The 11,963-nt window shown below is 33.1% G+C and overlaps 1 protein-coding gene and 1 pseudogene across 50 annotated transcripts in view; both read left to right on the plus strand.

The window, feature by feature from the left end:
• ADGRL2 (adhesion G protein-coupled receptor L2) overlaps positions 1–11,963 on the plus strand; it is a 314,635-nt gene that overhangs the window by 130,330 nt on the left and 172,342 nt on the right. The window lies entirely within an intron of this gene.
• LOC132657964 (large ribosomal subunit protein eL22-like) overlaps positions 1–11,963 on the plus strand; it is a 117,756-nt pseudogene that overhangs the window by 23,074 nt on the left and 82,719 nt on the right.

The raw sequence follows: 11,963 nt of genomic DNA on the forward strand, positions 1-11,963 counted from the left end.
TTCCCAATTTTAGGAGATCTCTAAATTTGTTTCTCATTTAAAAATGTTGTTTCAACGTTATACTTCAGTTTCTGAGTTCATTTACTTTTCTTTATCTTTCTCAAATTGATTCCTGAACGTTCAGTTTATTCATTCACCCCTTCCTTCCTCTCTCCTTTCTATTTACCTAATTTCTTCCCTTCTTTTTTGTTGAAAATATTTATTATATGCTATTTGCCAGGCGTTACTCAAGGGTACCCGAACTGAGGTTGTAGATGTGAAAGCCATGTGTTCTGTTTTCATTTAACGCATGATTTTGAAAATGCTTCAGAATCTTGTGATAGTGGTAGGCATATTGTATTTTGTACACAAATGGCCATATTCCTCTGGTGTGTGACATGGAGGCTGAGGAAAGGACAGAGTAAGATAGTTAAGTGATCGGCCTAAAATGAGTCTTGGAAGATGAAGAGCTGTTAGCAGAAGGTATTCTAGGCAGAGGGAATAGCAGAAATACGCTAAGAAAGGTGCAGAGGAGAGGATAAGCCTCCCATGCTCCAAAAATTGAATTACTTTAATTGTTAAAGAGGAAGAGTAGGAAATAAAGGGTGTTCATTCTTAGGTTTAGTTGTTAGCCTAAAAGAATCCATTAAAAATTATATTAATTAACATCCATTAAAAGTTATAATAATCTTCCACATCATTGTATTGTACAGTAACCAGATTCAGTGCCTTGAACAGAGTATGTATCCTGGACATTTTTCTTTCTTTTGGGTTTGATTTGAAGAGACTTACATTGAAGAAAAATAAATATTGAAAATGTTTACAAAAGAGTTTTTTATGATAGTTTAAAAGTTTAATTGAAGAGAAGTTATAAGCTAACCAACCCAATCACTATTATACAAATGGTACACATAGTCATTGAAGGAATTTTAGGAAAGAGGGTTTTTTTTTTTCATTTGGAGAGGATCTTGTTGGCTTTATGGCATAGGTGGAAGTCTTTAAAGATTTCCTTAGGTGGAAAGGAGGGGAATGTTTTCTATATGGGTGAAAATAAATCTTGAATTTAAAGGGCATATTCAAAATCAAGTAAGTTCGACAGAAATAGAGGGTTGAATTATTTTTGAAGTTAGATCACTTTGGGCTCTATTCCTGTTTTTTTACATTTTGCCAATTTTTTAAAAAACATTTTCCTTTTACCACTGCCCCTCCAGTCCCTCTATTGTTAAAACTGAGATACTAGGTTTGTTGTGATAATTAAATTACAGTGAGATAATAATATATGTACTTAAGAGAAAATTTGCAAATCACCACTTCTGAGATCTGCCATTGTTAAGTCACAACCCCAAGCGTTTTTGTCTTATATATGAAGTGATTTCTAGGATTAGTTCCAGTTTTACACATTTTTATGGTTTAGGGTGAAATTAGGAAGATTAATCTAATGAAAGTAGGCAAGTTGGTTGGAGGGCCAGAAATTAGCCAAGAAATTTTTATAAACAAGTTGAGAAAGAAATAAGGGCAGAGGTCATGAAAGAAATGAAAGGGGATTAAGACATCTCAGGGAAAGAATCAATAAAACTGTGAGTGAATGAGTACTACCTGAAAATGAAGTAACTTTCATCTTCACAGCACTGTATTTTATCCTAACTTACAATGAATTCTTCAGAGGATGTTTTTGGTTTTAAAAACTTTTAGAGACTGCTAATTTTGTGTGTGTATGTATCTGTGCATGTACTGGTATACTTAATAAGCTTAGGTCAAAGGAAATCTGTTACTCCATAGTGGGTATGATTTTTTTTTTTTAATTTTACCATTTCACATTAATGTGTTTCTTTGTTACTGTGAAGCATAAATGCATAATTCATGCTAAATCAGTATATTGGTCTAGAAGGATTTTTAGGAGACTAATAATGGTGTAGATTCTTCTTTAATACATGTGACTATACAAAACATTATTAATGTTAACAGATGTTGCACTTTAATCCCCTAGAATGATTGTTTGGTACCAGCAGGAGATTTATTAAGCTTGAATTGTGTGAAATTGTGTGTGCATAAGCTGCTACTTAGATTGTAAAAATGCTATTGAAAACTGTTAAAAAGTTTTAGCTATAATTGGCAGAGAAGTATTAGCTGTGCTAAAAGAAGTATGATATATAGTTGACCCATGAGCCTTAACCTTTTTATCATTTATCTTCTTGTATTAATGTCACTAAATTATTAATTCATGAGTCAGGGTGGGAAGTGTGAAGGCACCATTTAAATGTGTGGCAAATTTATCCTTATCGCTAGAGACATGAAAAAAAGTCATTTTGTGTTATCTGTAAAACTGAAAAGACATTTTGAAATTTCATTTACAGTAATCCACTTCGCTTCCAGTAAAACACCTAGATTATTACTACCATAATATAATGCTCTTATTAAAAATTTGTAACCTTCTCTGCTCTTTTGTCTTATATATAATATTGATAGAAAAGTTTAGCCTTCGTGTATTTTAAATGTGATACCTATTAATTGTAGCTTAGAAATATTATTCTTGTGGTATGTTACAGTGTGACTGTTCAATTTCAAGAAATATTAGATTGCAGAAAATAAAAGTATTTACTATAATAGTAGCAGTCAAATATTGACTGGGAAGAGACTAGATATAGAGAATTGGAAAATTCTAAAAATACTTTTGTTCTAAAAGAAATGTATGTATTTATTGTGACATCATAATTTTTTGGAGTAAGATTGGTGATATTGGTTTTGTAGAATTTTTAGCTTTATAGCAGAAATTGAAGAAACTAGAATTTAGTAGTTTCCTTTTGAATACAGTAGGGGACTGAGATATATCCAGTATTTTATATGAGTGAATAACAGTGTTGACAGAAATTTCACAAGTTTGAAGCCACTTTTACTGACAGCTATTTGAAACCATCGTACTGGTGGTAGAATACCTCAAGGGTCCTTGTCTAAACCTCATTATTTTTCAGCCTCCCATTACTTACTGTTTTGATTGGTTTTACCTTCTACCCTGCCAAAGTAGTAAGATATAGGTTGCTGTGGTAATGCCTTTTATTTTCTTTTCTGGAGTTTCTCCCCAATCACTGTATGCTGTCCATCTGGCTCTGTTACACACACACTGAAACACTAATTTGTTATGGTCAGTATAATGCTGCTTTATTTTTTTTCTTGTTCCAACATGGTTAATTTATCTTTACATTAACATTTAAATATTTCTTAAAATAATAGACTGAAATCGGTTTGAATATTTTGGTAGACATTGATATTGAACAGTTCATTATTTGACTGATCTGCATTCAGTTATCCCCATCTTGTATGGGAGCAAGAGTTGGTAAACTGGCTGGCAATTTTTATAGTAAAGTTTATTGGCACTCAGCCATGCCCATTCATTACACATTGTCTATGGCAGGCTTTGTGCTATAGAGGCAGAATTGTGTAGTTGTGATGGAGATGCTGTGGTCCTTAAAGCCTAAAATATTTACTTATCTATTCCTCTACAGGAAAACTTTTCCTGATCTCTACTTTATAATATCAGTCTATATAATTTCTTGCTTCTAATCTTTCTAAACATAATGGGATATTATTGATAATTTTTAGATTAAGAGATTTGAAAAATTACTGGTTATCTTTGGTAATTATTAAGCACAGTGTTTTGCTTTTTATGTGAAGGACCGACAGGGGGTATATTTTTCACAAATATCAGTATTCTGGTTAGGAAGATTTATTTAAAAATTGCTAAAATTCTGCAGAAATACATGTTTTACAAGATAAGAGTCTTGACAGGTAATTCAAGCTTCTAGTCAGTTTTTCTCAGCCTTTTATAAGCAATGTTTCTTTTTATTAAACAGATTTATTTCCACTTTAATGTTACCTGAAATTTTAGAGATATAATAGAGATTATAAAATTATATTTTAAAGTTGAAAATCCCTCTTCTAGAAACCACATACCTCCCTCACTCCATGAGGTTAGTAATTAAGCATTGAAACATAAAGTTGTATTTTAATTTTATAATGAACTACAGTTTTTGTTTTAATTTTTAAAAATACTTAACAATCATTCAAAATAATTTAGTCCATGCTGTTTCTTAATCGTGTCTATAAATATTTTTCTTGCCTTCCCCTACAAGTCTTTGAATGGTCTTTAGAGAATCAGACCTGTAGATCACATAGAATCTCAGTCTAACACTGGAAGTAAGAGTCTGTTCTGTTCATTCTCTTAAGCTACAGCTTTATTTTTAATGTTGTTAATAAAGTTAGTTTTCAAAAGTAGTGATGGATTCTTTTTTCTACCGCTCAATAAAATATTGTTATTTTGAGTTTTGCTTGTAGACACAGAATAGAGTATGGAATGCAAGGTTTCATGAAGAATGACCTTGGTTAAGGCACAGGAACTTGCCTCTTTTGAAAGAAGTCCCTTATGTCATCTTGATGTTTGAGCGTGTGTAGTTTTCCCGCAAAGGCGATGATATTGGTTGACCCAAGTATGCAAAGTACACAAGGTTTTCAAGGGAAACACAGGTTCATAAATTTTATTTCTCTTCTCTTTCATAATTTTAGTATAAAGTATCTTTATTACCATTAATTTTGGGGGAGTTTAGCAGTTATTAATGTTTATTGAGATCTTAATCATTTTCTAATGTATCTAATTATCCCTAGAAGACTACTAATTCTTTGAAAGTGGCAATCATATCTTCATCTGTTTCATAATCCTTTTAGAACCTAACACAGGACCAATACATAAATATAATAATGAATAGGTAACACTCATTTCAGTATCAAAAATATCTAGAATGTAATCACTAGATAATCATTGGCTTAAACTGACATACATGCAATTTTATTGTTAACATTATTTTATTTTAGAATTGCAAGTTGAGATGACACTATATATACTGACATAGCTTGCAGCTGAGTTTTATCATTTATTGACTACAAAAGGCAATGTGCTATATACTTCACAAAATTTTCTTCAGCTTCTCATCACGTATTCTCTATAGTTAATTTTTCATTTTTAAGTTCATTTGACATAGTTTACTCAGATTACCTCATTACATTTAAGAAACTCCTGATGGTGATATTGATGATCTAATATATGGCAGATCCTGGGTCATTATTATTTCATTTAGTGGTTATATATATAGACCAAGAGGGAATCTGAATATTGATTCAGAGAATGGCTAGTAACAATGATTTATGAACAAAGGATCCAGTGTAGTTAGCTGAGTATAAGATTGCATCTCATGAGCAACATTGAATTTTTTATTTTCTGTTTACATGAACAGTGATGAGACCATAATATCATAGATGTTAACATTAAAACATTCTTTCCGTGACTATTATGATTCATTGTTAATTCTATTTGATGAAATACTTAGGTTTGTAATTTGACTCGTAACCAACTTCTCAGGTATTTTGGTTCATTAGATTCATCTGTCCAGAATAATTTGTTGATTTAATACATATATTGTGAGTACTTTAATTAGCACTTAAAATGAATAAAATTACGATGGCTCACTGGAAATACTAAAAATTAACATTTAGCTATCATTACCTGAGGGATGTTAGTTTTACTTGTGTAAACATTTTGAAAATCAACTCATTATTCTTTTGGTATTTCTTCACTTTCATAATCCCAAAATGACTTTGTTCTGTTTCTATTTTTGATTCCAAAGGGAAAGATAATGAAACACACAAAGTGAGTAGGTTTATCTGAACTGCTTAATTAGTGACAATAGTGGTTGTAGACCATGGTCTTATATCCTGGTCCCGTTACTGTTTACTGTCCTTGAACAGGTTAAGTATTCTCATTATAAGGGAAATTGGGGATGATACTTTGTATTTCCTCAGGATGTTGTGAAGATTTCATGAAATACTATAAGTAAACTATTTAGTTTATCTGTGTAGTCTAACTGTCATTTTGGAGGAACCTAGCTATGTGCCAGGCATTTCATTTAGAAAAGGTTATTTTTGAGCTAAAATATAATTGCCCTTAGGGTTAGGAATTTTTTCTCTTTTATTTCTTAGCACTTATCATGTGGTATATCCTGTTAATGTTTGCTGAATGAATAGTTTAGCACCTAAGGAAAAATGTCTTGTAATTAGCCTTTATTCAAATTCAGGCACTGCTCCCTGCTAGCTGAGTGACTTGCAGTAATGGAGTTTCTTTTCTGAGCCTCAGACTTCTGACTCTGACCTTTAAATATTGACCTTTATATAAGGGTTAATGATATGTGTCTGATACAGTATTTCTTTTGCATATGAGCATAGTAGGTGCACACAGAATATTTCTGTCCATAGTACCTGTAATTTATATTCAATTCAAAAAAGTTGCATGAAATTTCTAGATAATTAGAAAGTTAAGAAATAAAATATCAATTTTGGAGAGCACTGCTGTTTAAAAATAGGTTTCCCATTTCCCCAGATTGGGGAAAACACTAAATTCTGCATTGTAGGTATACTATAATTTAACAATAAATACAAAATATTTTAAACAAATGGATTTATGTTTTTTTTCTTTGGTGGGGGAAGCCATCAACTTTCATGTTATATAAGGTAATATTTTGAACTGGGTTTGTAGCTTCATTTTTTTCCCTCTTCTTTTGAAACTTCATTTGCAACTTTATGTTCAGTCATAAAATGTCCCCTGCATTGGTTTGAAAATGACAGCCATTTGTTTTTATTATTTCAACTGGAAGCATTTTAATGAGAATGGCAGACTGCCCTGGTCCATGCCCCCCAGGTGTCCTCAGGTACAAGCCTCTTTTGCCTGCTCAGCATGACTCCTAGATATTATAGCAGATAACAGGTGTAATGTACTGGAGCATTCCTGAACTCTTTTGTGCTGCTCCTCTGAGTCCTCTCATAGGAAACTCTGTGTCTTCACAATGTAGAAGACTCAATAAAGACCAAAAATGAATGTTAAGGGGACTTTAAATAGTTTAACACAAGTACTGTATATTTGATACTAATATGTGCAGAAATGAATCAGAGAAAGATAGTGGCAACTAGTGGTTGGCCACATGGTTTTAAAATTCCTGTTAGCATTTCCAGCCCAGCCCTATCCTTGTGAAGGGAAAGAAAATAAACTCAAATGGAAAAGAACATCAAATGTCTGGAGTTAAAAAAAGGCTTTCTGATTAGTGATAACGGGTTTACTTCGATAGCTTACCGAAAGAAGGCTCCCAAGGGTGTCCATGTTTTCTCCTTTATTCAAAAGAAGGGGAGTTTCTGTAATTTATTTTTAATTTTCTAAATCTTTTCAGTGGGGGCAGAGTGGCGTTGGTATCATCCTGTTGTTTTGGTAACTATGGTTTTTAGAAGAGCAGCTTTTATTTGCTAGTAAATTCTGTCCCATAATGATTATAATTTTATAGCACAAATTAGATCAGAAAGACTGATTTTGTGCAGAAATCTTTAGCTCTCATTTAGAGTTGACATACATTTAGTGCTTAGAATTTTATGCTTACTCAAAGCATTAATGTTTCATTTTACACAGCATTAGTACATGATATCAAGGATGGGTAACTTTGTTAGGTCTCCCACTTAGATGGCTCTTTTTCCTGTTATCATGCTTTTGGTTGTTTGGGCTTAATATCCAGTGTTCACAGTAGTTCAGTGTCCATGAGAAGAAATCAAAGATAAAGCTTTAAATATGAATCTTTATAGTGGCTGTGCACTTAATAGGATATCAACCTCAGTTAACCATTTTTAGAAAAATTTAAATTATCTTTTTTTTTTCCCATTGATTTGAAGCGTGCTATATCCTGCTTCTGTCATTGAGCTTTTCAACAAATGGGTTTTATTTGTTCTATTTTTGCTAAATAGATGTCACCATATATAAAATTAACTATGATTTTTTTAGTAATGTAACATAAATACAGAGATACTAAAACTGATTAGTAGTATTTCTTAAATTTGCTGACAGTTTAAGGCATGAGATGTTTAATGCAGCTAATAAATATAAGCAGGTTACTGTCTGAATGGCTATGGCTAACTATACATTGTAAGTAGTGTATAAAACATTGAGGACTGTTGGGATATAAACTACTGAGGCATGCTCCTGGAAGTTGTTGTTGAGCTTTGGAAGGTTTCGTAGTAATGATGTATTAATTGACTGTTTACATGACAGAGTAATAGGGTACTTGCTTATAAAAAAAATCTTGACAGAGGTTTGGTCGACAGTGTCATGTAGTTACAGAAACAGGGTTAGGATGAAATTGTTTGAATTTGAAAGGATAAGGATAAGAAAAGAGTCATTCATAATTTAAGTAGAAATGTTCTGTTTCAGTTTTTATTAAGAAATGTACTGCTGCTTAGTATTATGAGGGGTTTCATCTGTGCGCTCTGCCTTCATACTCCCATTTTTTCCCTGAAGTTCTTGAGAAGGGTAAGAAAAAATTGTCTGTTTTTTTTTTTAATATGAAGAATCCCTTAATCTTTTCTGTTTGTTCAAAGAAAGTGTAATAGCCTTTTCCTGGTTTTGTTCCTTGTTTTTGTTTTGTGTTGTGAGACACTTACTGAGCTGCCTTTTGCAGGTAATTATAGAGTTTGAAGGACAAGTCTGTGGGCTCCGTCTATGCCAGTGAGAATCTTGTGGCTCCAGTTTGATTTAGGAGCAGTGTTTTCTTGGGACTAATTTCACTATGTTTGATTATTTGACAAACATTGTATGACTAATGTTTGATTATTTATTCATTCTGTCCTTAGCCAATTATGGTCTGTTAAGTATTTCAATTTTCATTAACATTTTAAAATGGAAGGTTGTTTTTCATTTGAATCACAGCAGTAAAATCTTTTGATTGTTTTCAAAATTGCATTTAAAGCTTGAACTTTTGAAAATAATTTTATTTGATGTGAAAGTGATTGGCTGTACGTAATAGAATGAGAATAATCAATTTGATATTCTTTTACTCATTGAACAGACAGATGGATGGACTTAAGCTTTATTTGTGTGGAAAAAAAAAAGCCATGAATTTGTTACATTTTGGAATCTCTTTCTGTTAGAAACAGTCATTTGTACTAAGTCTTATAATTGACTGGAGTGTATTTTTAAAATTGTGTTTCACATTTAAACCTCAAGAATACGCTGAAATTTTAGTATAGTTAAATCAGTTCATAAAATGTTCTATCCTGGCCAGAGACCACAAAAGAGGTCTGGCTTGTGTGGTTTCCTCCTCCTTTTCCCTTAACTAACAGAGGTTTTCCTGTCTTGGCAGCTGTTTCCTACAAGGCAGTCATCAGTCCCTGATTTCTTCCTTCTATTTCTTCCCACAAACAAGGACTCTTTCAAATAGCCAGTGACCAAAGACAGACTGATCTTGAGTTGCTTGAAGAAAGTGGAAATGTGTTCAAGAGTTGTGCATGTAGGCAAGCAGCCCATATGCATTAGTTCATTGAGATAAAAGTACCTATTATAACCAAAATCTGGATAGTCAGGATTCTTTGCTTGAACTGGGAGCATTCCAAAGGCTGACTTAATTATTGCAAGTAACATTAATGCGCCTCTTCCACATATTAAAATTATTCTAATTGCTTGATATAATCATTGACCATTCTGTGGGATTTAAGAAACTATTTATGATTGGCCTTTTAAATGTGACAGGCCATGAAATTATCTAACGTCTTCTGTTTGTGCTTTATATAAAATAGCTTGCAGTTTTAAGGCAGGTACTTTGTACAGCAGTTGTAAACGAAACAAACATTTACTTTCGGTTTTGTCTTTTGAATATTCTTTGGGAGCTCACGGTGAAAAATGAATAGAGAGCCAGCCAGTTTTGCAGGGTTGTATGCCATGTGTTCTCTATCAGATTAATTTTTGATATATCTTTTTTCTTTGTGTATTTTTGGCATATTGAGGAGGAAGCTTGCTTTTCCTTTTGTTATTGTTTTATTTCTAAGAACATCTGAGGTGTTCTTAGAACTAGGTAAGCCAGTTCTGATTCCTCTTATTATGATGCCTAATTTTGTCTTCACTGGTTTTAGAGAGAGCTGAAGAAACTAGGTTGGTTATGGATCATGGAGTGTATATAGGGAAACAGCTTTATCTCAAGCTATAGGCATGATAAAATAAACTCATTATAGACTGTCTTGCTATTTCCTTTTGTAGGTCTATGAATCTTCATATATAAACACTAAACACTAGATAATAGCTTCAGATTAATTTTTTATGTTCTTTCTGGTATGTTTGTTGGCAAAGCAAGATAGTGACTTTATTGCTTGATCAGTGTTCCAAACCATTTAGAATCTGACTCTTTCCATTGAAGTTACATTGTAGGAAACTGATAATATAGTGACCTGCTATAATAGAATCACATATGGTGCATTAGAGGGTTTCCCAGGTAGCTCTGCTGGTAAAGAATCTCCCTGCAATTCAGGAGACGCTGGTTTGATTCCTGGGTGGGGAAGTTCCTTTGGAGAAGGGATAGGCAACCCACTCCAGTATTCTTGGGCTTCCCTGGTGGCTCAGATGGTAAAGAATCCACCTGTAATGCGGGAGAACTGGGTTAGATCCCTGGGTTGGAAAGATACACTGGAGGAGGACATGGCAACCCACTGAGTATTCTCACCTGGAGAATCCCCATGGCCAGAGGAGCCTGGAGGACTGCAGTCCTTGGGGTTGCAAAGAGTCGGACACAACTGAGCGACTAAGCACAGCAGCATGATGCATTAAGCATGTAGCAAATTCAGAATACCTTAACTACTGTGAAATAAAAAGTTCAACATCATCTAGGGGAAATTTGATATTTTAAATTTTCTTTATGCTTTAGAGATAGCATCTAAATTATGTAAGAGTTCATTTTGAGTTATGGACACAACCTCATAATGTGGGTAGGTATACCCATCACTGCTTCAGTTTAGAAAACTATTTGCAAAAGGTTAAGGAGAGCTTGGGAAAACTTTATAGGAAGAATTTGTAATTTCTTTCCACTTAGACTCTAGATGAGGAGGCTGGCTGTGTTTGGGAACTGCCTTCATAGTGTGTATATTGTAAGGCTGGTATTTATGGTATTTACTCTGACTCATCATGCTATGCTAGAAAGGAGTAAAACACTGCAATAGAACCTAGCAAATAGTCTGGTTTCCTGTGACCCTGGGAACGTAGACATGCTGATTAAATCACACCTGAGTTGTTTTTTTCCTCTTCAGTTGAAGAACTGGGCACTTAAAGGCTAGTCAGAATTAGACTTGGCTCTTCATTTTAGTGATGGTGATGCAAATTTGGAGATATATAACCATTATGGTCTAGGCTTTTATTTGGGTCCAGTGGATGGGTTAAACTACTCAAGGACATGGGTTTGACCTTACTATGTTTTGCTGTAAGAAAAACTGATATATGGAAATCTAAACTTTAAATATTTAAGAGACAATCACATTATTAAATGATTTCTATGAATAACTAGCAGTCAGATAAATAACAGTTTGCAGTGTAGTGTTTGGAATGCCATAATTATACAAGCTACAACCATATATTAAAAATTGTATACCCTTGAGTAGGAAAATAAACTTTCATTATATCTGTAATCTACTTTACTAGATAATAGGGTAAAATAGTAGATAATACTACTGTTACCATCACTTGAAGCAAGGTATATGTATTTATGAAATTTTGTTGTAGGTATTGTATTAATATATTAAAACTGGTAAAATGACTACTATGTGTCATTGAAAGACAGTTATTTATTCTGGAATAACTTTAATCTTTACAAGAAAAGTTCATCTTTGGGAAATTATATAACTACTATATGCATTCATATGTTCTGATTACCTTTAATTTGGGGGGCTTTGTTTTCAGAATGCAAGCCTCAGATATCTAGTGTATAGGAGCAGTTTCCTGTTGAATATAGAAACAAAATATATGCCTTTTTTTATGCTTCGGAGAAGGAGGGGAAGAAAGGTTGGAAAGAGGGGAGTTGTTGCTATTGTTTTTTCATTTTTTGTGACATTGCAGGACCATAGAGTGAATGATGGATTTGTTTGTTTTTCAG

This window comes from Ovis aries, chromosome 1 (assembly GCF_016772045.2).
Source record: "Ovis aries strain OAR_USU_Benz2616 breed Rambouillet chromosome 1, ARS-UI_Ramb_v3.0, whole genome shotgun sequence".
In the NCBI taxonomy this organism is placed as follows: domain Eukaryota; kingdom Metazoa; phylum Chordata; class Mammalia; order Artiodactyla; family Bovidae; genus Ovis; species Ovis aries.